The 13,221-nt window shown below is 45.4% G+C and overlaps 1 non-coding gene across 1 annotated transcript; it reads right to left on the bottom strand.

Moving 5' to 3' along the window:
- Window positions 1-10,448: 10,448 nt before the first annotated feature.
- On the bottom strand, window positions 10,449-10,612 carry LOC118576946. The gene has a single exon (XR_004944135.1). It is a non-coding gene; the product is annotated as a U1 spliceosomal RNA (small nuclear RNA).
- Window positions 10,613-13,221: the final 2,609 nt, after the last annotated feature.

The raw sequence follows: 13,221 nt of genomic DNA, 5'->3' as shown, positions 1-13,221 counted from the left end.
GCTCAGACATCAGGGAGTGGAAGAGCATGGGAAGGATTAGAGGGTGTGTCCTTGTTGGAGGAGGTGTGTCTTTGATGGTTGCCTTTGAGATTTCAAAATCCCATGCTAGCCAGGGGGTGGTAGCGCACGCCTTTAACACCAGCACTTGGGAGGCAGAGCCAGGCAGATCTCTGTGAGTCCGAGGATAGCCTGGGCTACAAAGTGAGTTTCAGGAAAGGCTCCAAAACTATGCAGAGAAACCCTGTTTCAAAAAACAAAATCAAAAACAAGGGCTGGAGACATGGCTCAGTGGTTAAGAGCACTGACTACTCTTCCAGAGGTCCTGAGTTCAATTCCCAGCAGCCACATGGTAGCTCACAACCGTTTGTAATGAGATCTGGTGCCCTCTTCTGTCCTGCAGGGACACATGCTGGCAGAATACTGTATACATAATAAATAAATAAAATCTTAAAAAAACAAAACAAAACCCCAAAACCAAAACCAAAACCAACCAAGCAACCAACAAAACCCATGTCAGTCTCAGTCTTAGACTCTGCTTAATGTCTATGGATCAGGATACAGCGTTCAGCTATTTCTCTAGTACCTTGCTTACTTGCCTGCCATCACATTCCCTGCCATGATAATGATAGACTAACCCTCTGAAACTGTAAGCCAGCCCCTAATCAAATGTTTTCTTCTATATGTTACCTTGGTCATGGTGTCTCTCCTCAGCAATAGAACACATTTGCCAACTTTTCCCTCCCAGTACTGGGGACGACTGCCAGAACTTTCTGTACTTGAGGCAAATGTCTCTGAGCTATATTCCTCACCCAATTAATTTTTAAAGTATTAATGATATAGAATTATTATATATATGTATATAATTATTTTATATGCATTGGTGCTTTTCCCTGAGTATGTGTCTATGTGAAAATGTTGGAACTCCTGGAGCTGTAATTATAGATAGCAGGTGCTGGGAATTGAACCCAGGTCCTCTGGAAGAGCAGCCAGTCCTCTTAACCACTAAGCCATCTCTCAAGCCCCAAGTACTAATGATATTTAAAAAAAATAATTACAGGCTGCAGAGATGGCTCAGTGGTTAAGAGTGTTTCTGCAATTTGCCTCCCTCTGCTTCCCAAATGCTGTGACTTAAGGTATCCCCCACTATGCCCAACATAAATTTTTTTTTTTTAAAAAAAGATTTCCTTTTTGCTGGGTGGTGGTGGCACGCGCCTTTAATCTAGCACTGGGGAGGTAGGGGCAGGAGGATCTCTGTGAGTTCAAGAGGTATACACCTGTGATTCTAGTTTCTTTCAATTTCATCTTTTATTTTGTCAGTGGTATTTATTTCTAAATAGAAGTGTTTTTGTTTTTTGAGATAGGATGGGTTAAACTGACCTCAAACTCACTATGAAGCCAAGACTGGTCTGAATTCTTATTTCTCTCTTGTCTCTGCCTCCCAAATGCTGGTATTACAAGCATGTGCTGTCACACTTCATCCCTAGCAACAAATTTAAACTTTTGTTCAGAAAATTATTAGTATTATTTTCTGTGGCTTTTGAATTTGTGACAGTCAAAAGTTTTAAATAAAAAAAGGGATACAGTAAAAAAAAAAAAAAAAAAGTGTTTCTGGCTTTTTTGGATTTGATTCCAGGGACCCATGTCACGTGGCTCACAACTACCTGTACCTTCACACCTTGGGAATCCAAAGTCTTCTTCTGGTCTCCGTGAAACCATGCAGACATGTGACATAAACACAAAGACACACATACATACATAAAAAAGCTATAAATTAAAAAAAAATCACAAACACCCTTGCTTAGATAAAAAAACAAAAACAAACAAACTCAATTAACCTCTAGGAAGCATTTTCCCTGCACCATTGGGTTCTTAGAAAAGCAGAGCCAATGGGAGGATTTGGACAGTTCTCCAAATGAGTCAGGGAGTACTCTTTGGGCGAGGGCTGTCAGTGCAGCATGTGTTGTGTGTTCCCAACACATCTCTAAGGGAGCAATTACAGGGCAAACTGCTATTAAGGGAGAAAGGAAAGCTTTGATCTGGAAGTTCCAACCCGCACTGAGGCTTCAGTAACTGTCCCGCCTCCAAGGCGGGGCCAAGAGAGGCCCTGAAGACCTGAGAGCTAGAAGGTGACTACTAGAGTTCAATCCATGGGTCTCTCTTCTCTCCCTCTCTCCCTCTCCCTCTCTCCCTCTCTCCCTCTCTCTCTCTCCCTCTCTCCCTCTCCCCAGAGCTGAGGACTGAACCCAGGGCCTTGTGCTTGCTAGGCAAGCGTTCTACCACTGAGCTAAATCCCCCCCCCCCCTTTTGTTGTTTTTTTGAGACAGGGTTTCTCTCTGTAGTTTTGGTGCCTGTCTTGGATCTCACTCTGTAGACCAGGTTGTCCTCGAACTCACAGAGATCCGCCTGGCTCTGCCTCCCGAGTGCTGGGATTACAGGTGTGCGCCACCATCACCCAGTGAGTCTCTTCCAGTGAAAGAGCTGACTCTACTGAGTTGTCTCCTGACCTCCACACATGCACCGTGGAACACAGAGTCAGATGCTAATTACTAAAACAAACAAAACAAACCCACAAACTCAAACAATGGCAAAAACAAGAGCCCACCGAACCTTGAACACACAGCTGTCCAGAGGCAGGAGATAAAAACTACAGAAACAAAAGTGTGTCCATCTGGGAGATGACACCCAAACAGGCAGCTTCTCACGTCAGGAACCTTTGTCAGGAGAGTCTTGAGATGACAGGGGATGGAAAGGCTCATCGGAGTCTTTCTCTTGTCATTTATATAGCCTTCCTGGAGAGTATGTTTGATTAACCTCTTCCGAGATAAAGCCTGGTCACCCTTCCCTCTCTTTCTTTTTTGTGCTAGGGATGATACAATGGTGCATGCTAAACACGTGCTACGCCACTCACCGAGCAACACCCCCATGGCATTAAATGACAGGGTTATTATTTCCATGTCCTGACAGGTACCATTGCCTTGCTCAAGTACATACAATACAGCACCCGCACACAGGCAGATTGCCCACCAGTCACAAGCTCAGCCCTGCCACCTTGAGTGGTACAGTTACATGTGTGGGCGCCGGGACCCTCCAGAGGAGTGTGCAACTGAAATAGAAGAAGGCAGCAAACAGTCGTTATCAGATACTGATTTATTTATTTAGCCATTTACTCAAAGCACTGCTTGTACCACCTATTTGCCAAGCGCGACTTCGCATGCTACCAGGAACAGAATGGCCTGGAGAAATGGCCGAAGCAAGAGAAACGCCCCCAACAACTGGGGACTGCCTCATATGCTTCTGTAAAAATCTCCCTTGCACGCCGGCCCCTCCTGGTGGTTTTAGAGTAGAAAATGACCATGCAGACTCCACCTGGGATGGAAGTCTTTCAGGAGCTGTCCTGGCTTTGGTCTGCCAGTGACATCTCCTTTCTTCCACTCTCATTGGTGGAGCAGTACTTATTCCAGAAAGATGCCCCAAGACATTTCTGCAAGCCCCGGCGAGATCTCCTTCACTAGGTCTCCAGTTGGTCTCGAGAGGCTGCCACTCCCTGGCCTCTCAGCCCATTGATAGTCTCTGGTAGTGGGATTGTATCCAAAGCCTTGATGGGATATCGACATGGCATTGGTCTCCAAGGGAAAGGTAGAACGGTCCCCAGAGAAATGGACTAGGCATTTAATAGGAATATATAACTTCTGAATGAATGTGTGCAGGCTTGTAATGGACCTACAGCCCTGTGGCTAAGGGATTTGATTGAATGCCAACCTGCATGCAGCTCAGCAGAGGTTATTTCAACTGAATAGAGGTGACCAAGCACAGGGACATACATGTGGCTCTAGGCAAGACCTCTTAAGTTGCTGTGAGGGGGCTGGCCAGGGGGAGACCTGCTTGAGGGAGAAGCTGGTCCTCACTACCCCAACCTATGTATCACACAGGGCTAGGCACATATAACTTCCCTAGCTCCTGGTTAGGAAACTCCATCATGGGGTCTCCACAGTCCCAGTGTGAGAACCACACAGTCCTACAAACCATGCTCAACAACTTTTTTCTTCTTCAAGATAGAGTTTCTTTCTCTCTTTCTCTCTCTCTCTTTCTCTCTCTCTCTTTCCCTCCCTCCCTCCTTCCTTCCTTTCTTTCTCTCTCTCTCTCTTTCCCTCCCTCCCTCCTTCCTTCCTTCCTTTCTTTTTCTTTTTTTTCTGGAGCTGAGGACCGAACCCAGGGCCTTGCGCTTGCTAGGCAAGCACTCTACCACTGAGCTAAATCTCTAACCCCAAGACAGAGTTTCTTTATGTAGCATTGGCTGTCCTGGAACTTGCTCTGTAGACCAGGCTGGCCTTGAACTCAGAGATCTGCCTGACTGCTTCCTGAGTGCTGGGATTAAAGCTGTGCACCATCGCCATCTGGTGCTCAACAACTTTAAAAGAGGATTTACTGCTGACTATGGAATAAAGATGAAGTCCTTCAAATTAAAGACCCTCTGTAAAATTGATTGGTCTTCTGTTGATGTCAGCTGGCCACCTGAAGGAACTCTAGATTTGACTCTGATTAGCAGAGTTGCCGAGATCTGTATGGGACCACCTGGCTACTCAGACCATGCCCCACATATTGATTCATGGTATGCCTTGCCCTGAGGCCCTCTGCTATGGCTTTGCTACCAGATACTGGCGCCTTCCCAGCCCCAGACTATATTGGCTACAAAGATTTTTGAGCCTGAAGACACAAGGAAATGCCCCTATTGGCTTCCCCAGAGGATGAAATTTTGCCTGTGATGCCATCACCTTACCAGCTCTAACTGCTTGCACCGCATGGCTCCGAGGTAGTCGAAAGACTATTTGATCCTACCCCTCCAGTAGCATTCACCTGGACACAATGCTCACCAACCCCGGCAGGCCAGCCAGTTCTGCCAGACACAACAACATGGGGATGCTCATCAGACTTTGGTTTGCCAATGTGCCATTGAGGGAAATACCAGGCCCTTTCCTCATCCAAGAAGATGACAGCTATGGTACCAGGCCCTAAATCTGGGCACACCCTTGCCTGGAGAGGAGGGAGAGTCCTCCCATGATTTCAGAGAAGTTATCCAAGAGACTTTTTCCTCATAGCCAGACTTAAAGGATGAGTTGCTTCCCAATTCAGATATGAAACCTTTTATGGATGGGAGCTGAAGCCTAGAACAGGAGGAATAGCCCCTTATATCAAGAGACTCAAAGCAACAATACATCGAGGAAGAGGACTGTTTACCTCAGGGGACAAAGAAGTTAAAAACAAAAACCAAATCCTACAGGTCCTGGAAGCTCTCTGGGCCCCCAGCCGTGGCTGTGGTGCACTGCCAGGCTCACACAAAGAGTCAAGTAGATTGTTAAACCAATTAGCAGATTAGACAGCCAACAGGCTACCCTCTGTGCAGACACAGCCCTGCAGTCCCCTCTGTTACCCCTCCAACCCCCCACCAAGGTATGTTTACACTCTTTGTGCTCCTAGAACTCCCCTCACAGAAGCCAGAAGAATTAAGAAACTGAAGAAGGGGCTACTGAAAACCAGGAGGGCTGGCTGAGAAATACAGAGAGGAAAATAGCAATTCCTGAGATGACCACTCCCAGCCTAGTCTGGCAAGCTCATGAAATAACCCACCTGGAAAAACTGCCCTACAAGAATCGTTGCAAAGAAATTTGGTGGCTGCCAACACTGACGCGGCAAAGCTAGCAAAGTCTGCCTGCAGAGTGCTCGAAACAATCCAGACAGGGACCCAAGACCCACATGGCGACAGAACCAGGGGTCCTTCCTACCCACTTAGACATCTAAAAGTGGACTTTATTGACATTCCACCCAGCGGAGGGGACATATAATTTGCTGGTTATGGTGTGTGCTTTTTAAAAATATTTCCAGGCTGGGTAGAAGCCTTTCCTACCCTCACAGAGAATTAACTTGAAACTTGCACACATGTTTAAACACTTCAAGGTTTAAGTGAAGCTGAGAGGATGAATAGGACTTTGAAAATGACACTGGCCAGATTGCCAAGAAACAGACCCATCTTGGCCAAACATTCTGCCACGTGTACTGACAGTTGAGGGTTTGCTGTGCATATATATGTGAAGTCATTGTCCTTGGAAAGCGTGTCTGGTTATCCACCTCCATTGCTCCCAAAGGTCTCAGGGAACCCCCGAGAGTATGGATATACCTGCTTGTAGCAGTTCTTGAAAAACTTGGCTGACACAACACAAAAAGTGCGTCAAGTTGCAAGTATCAAGCCATGGATATGTCTCATTCACACCAAAGGCTGCTATGGACCTGTGCCAGGCAACCTTGTTTCAGGATACCTTTAACCAACTCCTCAAATAAGATGATAATGCACGTTGAACCTGAGATGAGGTCCTTTCAGGTGCTCGTCCAGGTGGACCACGTTGACCAGGCTTTAGTCCATGGGTTATATTTCATCTCTTCCACTCTTGGTATGGGAGTACTTATTCCAGAAAGATTCTTGCAACTCAGTGGCAAGAGTGGTGTCGTGGAAGCTGGGCTACATGCCTTACAAATATTTCTGCATACAGCAGTGTAGACAAGGTGACAGAGACTTTTTAAGAGACGCCCCCCTCCCCCCATCATGCTTGCGACCTGTGGTTTTGCAGCAGTTTACAGGCATAGCAGCTAACGTACTTAACGTGGTTGCATGTATGCTACTCCCATAGATATCAGCGATACAAATACACATAGGAGTCATTAATTTGTGTGAGAAGCTAGCTGACGCAAAACTGTAGACTGCACATGCGCACCGTCGGGTAAGCACGCTCCCCGCCCCCCATCCCCAGTCTTCCTTCTACGTGCACTGTTTGTGCAATCTCTGCACCCTGCCTGTGCACATACAGTGCAAATATACCATAATTCTGTTGCTGGGACCCATTTAGTCTAAGCCTGCAGGTATAGTGGGGAAAGGAACTTCAAAGAGCAGGTCCCAGTCTACCATTCGGCAACTGCTGCGCCCAGGTGCCTCTGGGAAATGAAGTTCAAGGCTTGACGTCTTCACGAGAAGATTTTTTTCCTTCCCCTTTTTCTCTGGGCCACAGGTTTCTCTGTGTAGCCCTGGCTGTCCTGGAACTTGCTCTGTAGATCAGGACGGCCTCAAACTCAGAGATTCGTCTGCTTCTGCCTCTGCATCTCAAGTGCTGGGATCAAAGGCATGTGCCACCATTGCCCTGTCATTTTTTTCCTTAAAAAAATGTGTATTTCTTATTTCACGTGCATTGGTGTTTTACCTGCATGTATGCCTGTGTGAGGATGTCAGATCCCCTGGAACTCTCTACTCTCCATACTGACAATTCTCCTGCCTCAACTTCGTGGCTGCAAACCACCCCACTCCCCACCCTGTTTGCAGTGTCAGACCAGTGATTATCATCAGGTTCTGGGAAAGAAGCATGTCTCCTATGCTATAAGGTTTAAACATGATGTTTGGCTAGTGAAGTGGCTTTTGCTGCCAAGCCTGACAACACCAATTTGATCCCCTGGACTCACATGGTGGAAGGAAAGAACCAATTCCAGCAAAAACAAAACAAAACAAAACAACAAAAAAACCCAAGAAACAAAAACAAAAACCATACACCAAGCAAGACACAATTCACTGGCAGGGTGTAGCTGTTTTCATAAGTTATCACTTTAACGTGACCTATAATTGCCATGGATTTCTTTAAAAAAAAGTATTTATTTACTTGAAAGTTTTTCCCCCCTCTGTCCTGGAACTCGCTCTGTAGAACAGGCTGGCCCTGAGCTCACAGAGATCCACCTGCCTCTACCTCCTGAGTGCTTAGATAAAAGGTATGTGCCACCATTGCCCAGCTACTTAAAAAATTTAAAAAGCAATTTATTTTACGTGCATGTGAACGTGAATATGGGTGTGTGGTGGTCAGAGGAGAATTTTTGGGAATTGGTTTCTTTCTTCCACCATGTGGGTTCAAGGGATCAAATTTGGGTTGTCAGAGTTGGCAGCTAACCACTTTACTAGCCAAACCTTGCTGGTCCTGTATTCCTTTTATATACTGTGACTAGAGCAGTGGTTCTCAACCTTCCTAATACGATGACCCTTTAATACAGTTCCTCATGTTGTGGTGACTCCCAACCATAAAATTATTTTGCTACTGTTACAAATCGTAATGCAAATATCTTTGGAGTTTTGTCAAAGGGGTTGTGACCCACAGGTTGAGAACCACTGATTTAAGTCTTTTATTCATTTCTATGATTAATTAGCAGGACTTAAGACTCCAGAGACACAATCATGCTTAGACATGTACAGGAAATAAAAGAATGATTATGTATGGTGATACAATGGGTAATTTTGACTAGTTAGCCTCAGCACCCACCCTAGCCTTTTTTAAAAAGATTTATTTATTTATTATGTATACAGCATGTATGACTGCATGCCAGAAGAGGGCACCAGATCTCATTACAGATGGTTGTGAGCCTCCATGTGATTGCTGGGAATTGAACTCAGGACCTCTGGAAGAGCAGTCAACCGCTGAGCCATCTCTCCAGTCCCCTCCCACCTCCTTTTAAACTTTTTGGTATAAAGTCATATTTTAAGTTGTTCAGGCAGGGTTTGAACTTGTGATCCTCTTGCTTCCTTTCCTAGCAACCTGGATTAAAGAAATAGCATTGCACTATCTGACCTTGCCTGCTAATCTTTATGAGTTGCTTAAAGTCCTCGTTTTTTCCCCCTCTTTTGCAGATTTGCATTTTTCGCATCAAGAAATTTAAAACTCACAGGAGTTTTAATAAAAAACAGATTAACGGGGGGGGGGGAGATTATGTGGCAGCTGGGATCCTGTTACCATTAAGGGGAATCTGAACGTATGGGGCTGAGGTAAACAGGATGAGTGACTCAAAAATGTCCATATTTAGGGTGTGACTTCATGGCTCAGTGGGTAATGGTGTTTCCTGCCAAGCCTGGCTACCTGGCTTCCGTCCCCGAGACCCACATGGTGGAAGGAGTGAATTGACACCTACAAGTTGTCCTCTGACCTCCACATGTGCCATGCCTGTGCCCATACACACACACACATAATGAACAAAATACATAGAACAAAAACGTCCATATCCGGGCTGAAGAGATGGCTCTGCTTAAGAGTGCTCATTCCTCTTCTGGAGGACTCTGGTTCAAATCCCAGCACCCACATGGCGATTCATGGTTGTCTGTGTCTGCAGTTCCAGGGCATTTGACACCCTCACACAGACATACATACCAGCAAAACATCAATGAGCATGAAATAAAAAAAAGTCCATATCCTAGTGTATGAGCATGGGAACATGGCAAGGAATTAAGGCCACAGCCTAACTTAATAGGTTGCCAGTAGAAAGACAGACAAATCATATACAGTTATCCTGGTGTGCTCAGTGTAATTACAAACAGCATGGACATTAGATTAAGCAATGTTTGAATGTGACAATGTGAGGGGACAAGCCACTAACTACTTGCATTTGCTAGCCTGAAAGATACAGAAAGATGAGGAGCCACATAATGTTGAAGGCTTCTAGATGATGGCAAGGCAGGGACAGGGCACCTTGCAGAATTTCTAAGAGTGCAGCCTTAACATTTTGGCTTAGTCCAGTGAGACCCACTTCAAACTTCTGAGCTCTGGCACAGCCAATAATAACCTGTGCTTCTACGGTGCAACGGCAAAAGAAAAGAGACAGAAGACCTACTAATGAAATGTCAGTCAGAGTGGAATACCCTTCCTTTGAACATCCCTTCACCCCATCTCAGCAAAGCTACCTCTGCAGACTGAGCCAAGATGTGCAAACAGATAGGTGTATTTGTTGCGTATACAAGGCCACATATCCTCCCCCACAGAATAAGGAACACAGCATAAAGAATGGGAGAGATTTTTTTTTTTTGGGTTTTCGAGACAGGGTTTCTCTGTGTAGCTTTGTAGACTATCCTGGGACTCACTCTGTAGACCAGGCTGGCCTCGAACTCAGAGAGATCTGCCTGGCTCTGCCTCCCGAGTGCTGGGGTTAAAGGCGTGCGCCACCACCGCCCGGCTATAAAGAATGGGGGTGATATTGAGAATAGACAAAGAACTAAACCAAACAAGAAAAGAAAAAGCCAATTAAAAAAAGACAGCCAAAGTACGGAACAGAGAGCTCTCCAAACAAATTACCAATAAACATTTAAGGGATTGTCACCCTAGCCATCATGGAAATACAAGTTGAAGCCATTTTGTGATTCTCTCTTACCTCTGTCAGAGTGGCTAACATGTTGGATATAGTAGTTACAAAAGATCTGATTAAAATGGAATTTCTAAATAATTCCAATTCCATGATTTTTTTTTTTTTTAAAGACAGGGTCTCTCCATTTAGTCCTGTCTGGCTTGGAATTCACTTTGTAGACCACCTTGGCATTCAATTTACAGAGATCCACCTGCCTCTGCACCACACCCAGGTCACCTTGATTTTTCTTTTAAATAATACAAGGGAGAGTGTGAACTCACTTCCTCACTACCACAAATTATGCAGCCGAGTTTCCCGCATTTGGGGAAATGCCAGGGGTCAGCACATCTGGAGTGCAATGTATACGCCTTGTCCTGGAAAAATCACCTTCGTGATCATGGTATCTCCCCTGCCAGGTAAGTATCACCTTGATTTTTGAAGCAGAGTCTCTCACTGAGAACTAGGGGGTCACAAATTAGGCTACACTGGTTGAAGAAACACTAGCCCACTCGAGCATGTGGCTCTGGCAGGCCTTGTCTTTCTCCCCAATTCTGTCTGCCTTGCTAAAAACTGTTAGATTATATTCCTAATGCTAGCCACCAAGGCCTATTCCCTTATTTGGCCCTTTCCTCCTCCTGAGGCTGACTGTCAAGGTCCAATTATCAAAATATTAAAGTCCATCAATCAAAAGCCCCCATTTGGCTCACCTAATTAACATGGCCTGTCAAAATCTACCACACATCCTAGTCCATTCTAACATAGGCCTACACTTCTTTTTTTCTTCTTAAAAATTACACCAGGTGGAGCTCCGTGTGTTCAGTTGTCGAGAAGGATGAGGGACTGTGGGAGCGTGAATTGTTGAGCCCAGGATTGGATAAAGCACGGGGACGAAAGGCCAGACGAACGGAAGCACATGAATTGTGAACCAAAGGCTGTGGAGCCCCCAGCTGGATCAGGCACTCTGGATAAGTGAGACAATTGAATAGCTTGAACTGTTTGGGAGGCACCCAGGCTGTGGGACCTGGACCTGTCCTTAGTGCATGAGCTGGCTGTTGGGAACCTTGGGCTTACACAGGGACACTTTGCTCAGCCTGGAAGGAGGGGACTGGACCTGCCTGTACTGAATCCACCAGGTTTAAATGAATCCCCAGGGGTGTCTTGGTCCTGGAGGAGATGGAGGGGACGGGCTGGGGGGAAGGTGGGAGCGGGGGCGGGAAGGAGGAGGACAGGGGAACCCATGGCTGATATATAAAATTAAAACACAAATATAATTTTTAAAAAAAAGGGAAAAAAATTACACCTACAAGGTCATTGACTGCTGTTTTTCTGCCTGAGTCAGAAAGCAGCCACTTTTAACACTTCCTCCCCGCTTAATGAAGGATCTCTCTGTGAAAACAGGTGTTTGGATGTGGTTTGTGCCTAATCTGGGGTCAGAGAGGGAAGGGGTCTCCTTTAAGCCCCACCTTGTAGGTTTAAAGTATAAAATTAGAATGCAAACTGGACCTGAGATCAAAGTCTTTCAGGAGCTATCCTGGCTTCAGTCCACCTGTGACATCTCTTCTCTTCCACTGTCATTAATGTCAGAGTGCTTATTCCTGAAAGGTTCCACATCATTGCTCTTACCTCGCCCATTTGTGATAGCATGCAAGTATTTTACTGACGGAACCATCTCTCTTGGCCACATTTTTCTGTAAGGGAAGAAGAGGAAAAGAAGAGTGTATAGGACGATTTGAAAAATTTCCAAGCGATTGAGACACTCTAGCCACAAGTTTGCCGTGGTGACAGATCTGCGCATGTGTAACAAATGTACTACGCATGCGCACAGTACCAACGCCAGATAAATTCACCTCTAAGGTTGGCGATACTTCATAAACCTGTTTCTGCTTACCCACAAACTGTCCTGTGTATGCACAAACACTGTGAATAAGAGGTATATCATGTGAAAATATTTTTCAATTTGCCTCCTAACTTTTCTAGGAGAGACCAGCATGTATCCTTGCAAACTGGGGTATAACTCCAAGCATGCATCTCATAGCAACAGCTGATGCCTCTGGGAAATGAAGTCCAAGAATGTTTGAAACCTAACAAAGAGGTGCTTGGGTCCTGTACTGGGGGTGGGTGGTGGTGGTATACAGGTTTTTATTTTTTTGGATGCATAGGGGTTGGTTTGATATCAACTTTGTATGGGTGTTTTGCTGCCATGTATGCATGTACATCTGCACCTGCAGTGCCCTTTGATGTCTGAAGAGGTCTGGGACTGGAGTTATCGACAGGTGCTTTTATGTGGGTGATGGAAATCGAACCCATGTCCTATGCAAAAGCAGCAAGACTTTTCTTTTTAAAAATTATTTATTTATCATGTATACAGAAGATGGCGCCAGATCTCATTACAGATGGTTGTGAGCCACCATGTAGGTGCTGGGAATTGAACAGAGGACCTCTGGAAGAGCAGTCGGTGCTCTTAACCTCTGAGCCATCTCTCCAGCCCAAGCAAGACTTTTAACAGCGATCTCTCTAACTGCCCTGTCCCAACAGATTTTTTTTTTTTTTTTTTCCAGACAGGGTTTATCTGTATAGCCCTGGCTGTCCTGGAACTCATTCTGTAGACCAAGCTAGCCTTAAACTTAACAAAATCCGTCTGTCTCTGCCTTCCCAGTACTGGGATTAAATGTGTGCACCACTAAGCTCAACCTGATTTTATTTTTATTTTTTTGAGACAAGGTTTCACTATGTAGGTCCTGTTGCCCTTGTACTGGCAAGCTTCCTGCTTCAGCCTCCTGGTTGCTAGAATCACAGGAGGGCATCTTCACCCCAAGCCTGGAGTGTCTGACTAGGTTGTAAGGCTCTCTCCATGACTGAGTCTTCACTGAGCACAATACCAGGCTTTCCCCCTAAACCATGGTGTATTTAATTTTCCTTTCTTCTCTTCTCCTCTCTCTCTCCCTCCTTTCATTCCCCCCTCCTTTTTTTTGGAGACAGTTTCTCTGTGTTACAGACATTCCTCCTCCTCTTTTTTTTTTTTTTTTTTTTTTT

This window comes from Onychomys torridus, chromosome 1 (genome assembly GCF_903995425.1).
Source record: "Onychomys torridus chromosome 1, mOncTor1.1, whole genome shotgun sequence".
Lineage (NCBI taxonomy): Eukaryota > Metazoa > Chordata > Mammalia > Rodentia > Cricetidae > Onychomys > Onychomys torridus.
This window is presented reverse-complemented; position numbering and strand designations above follow the sequence as displayed.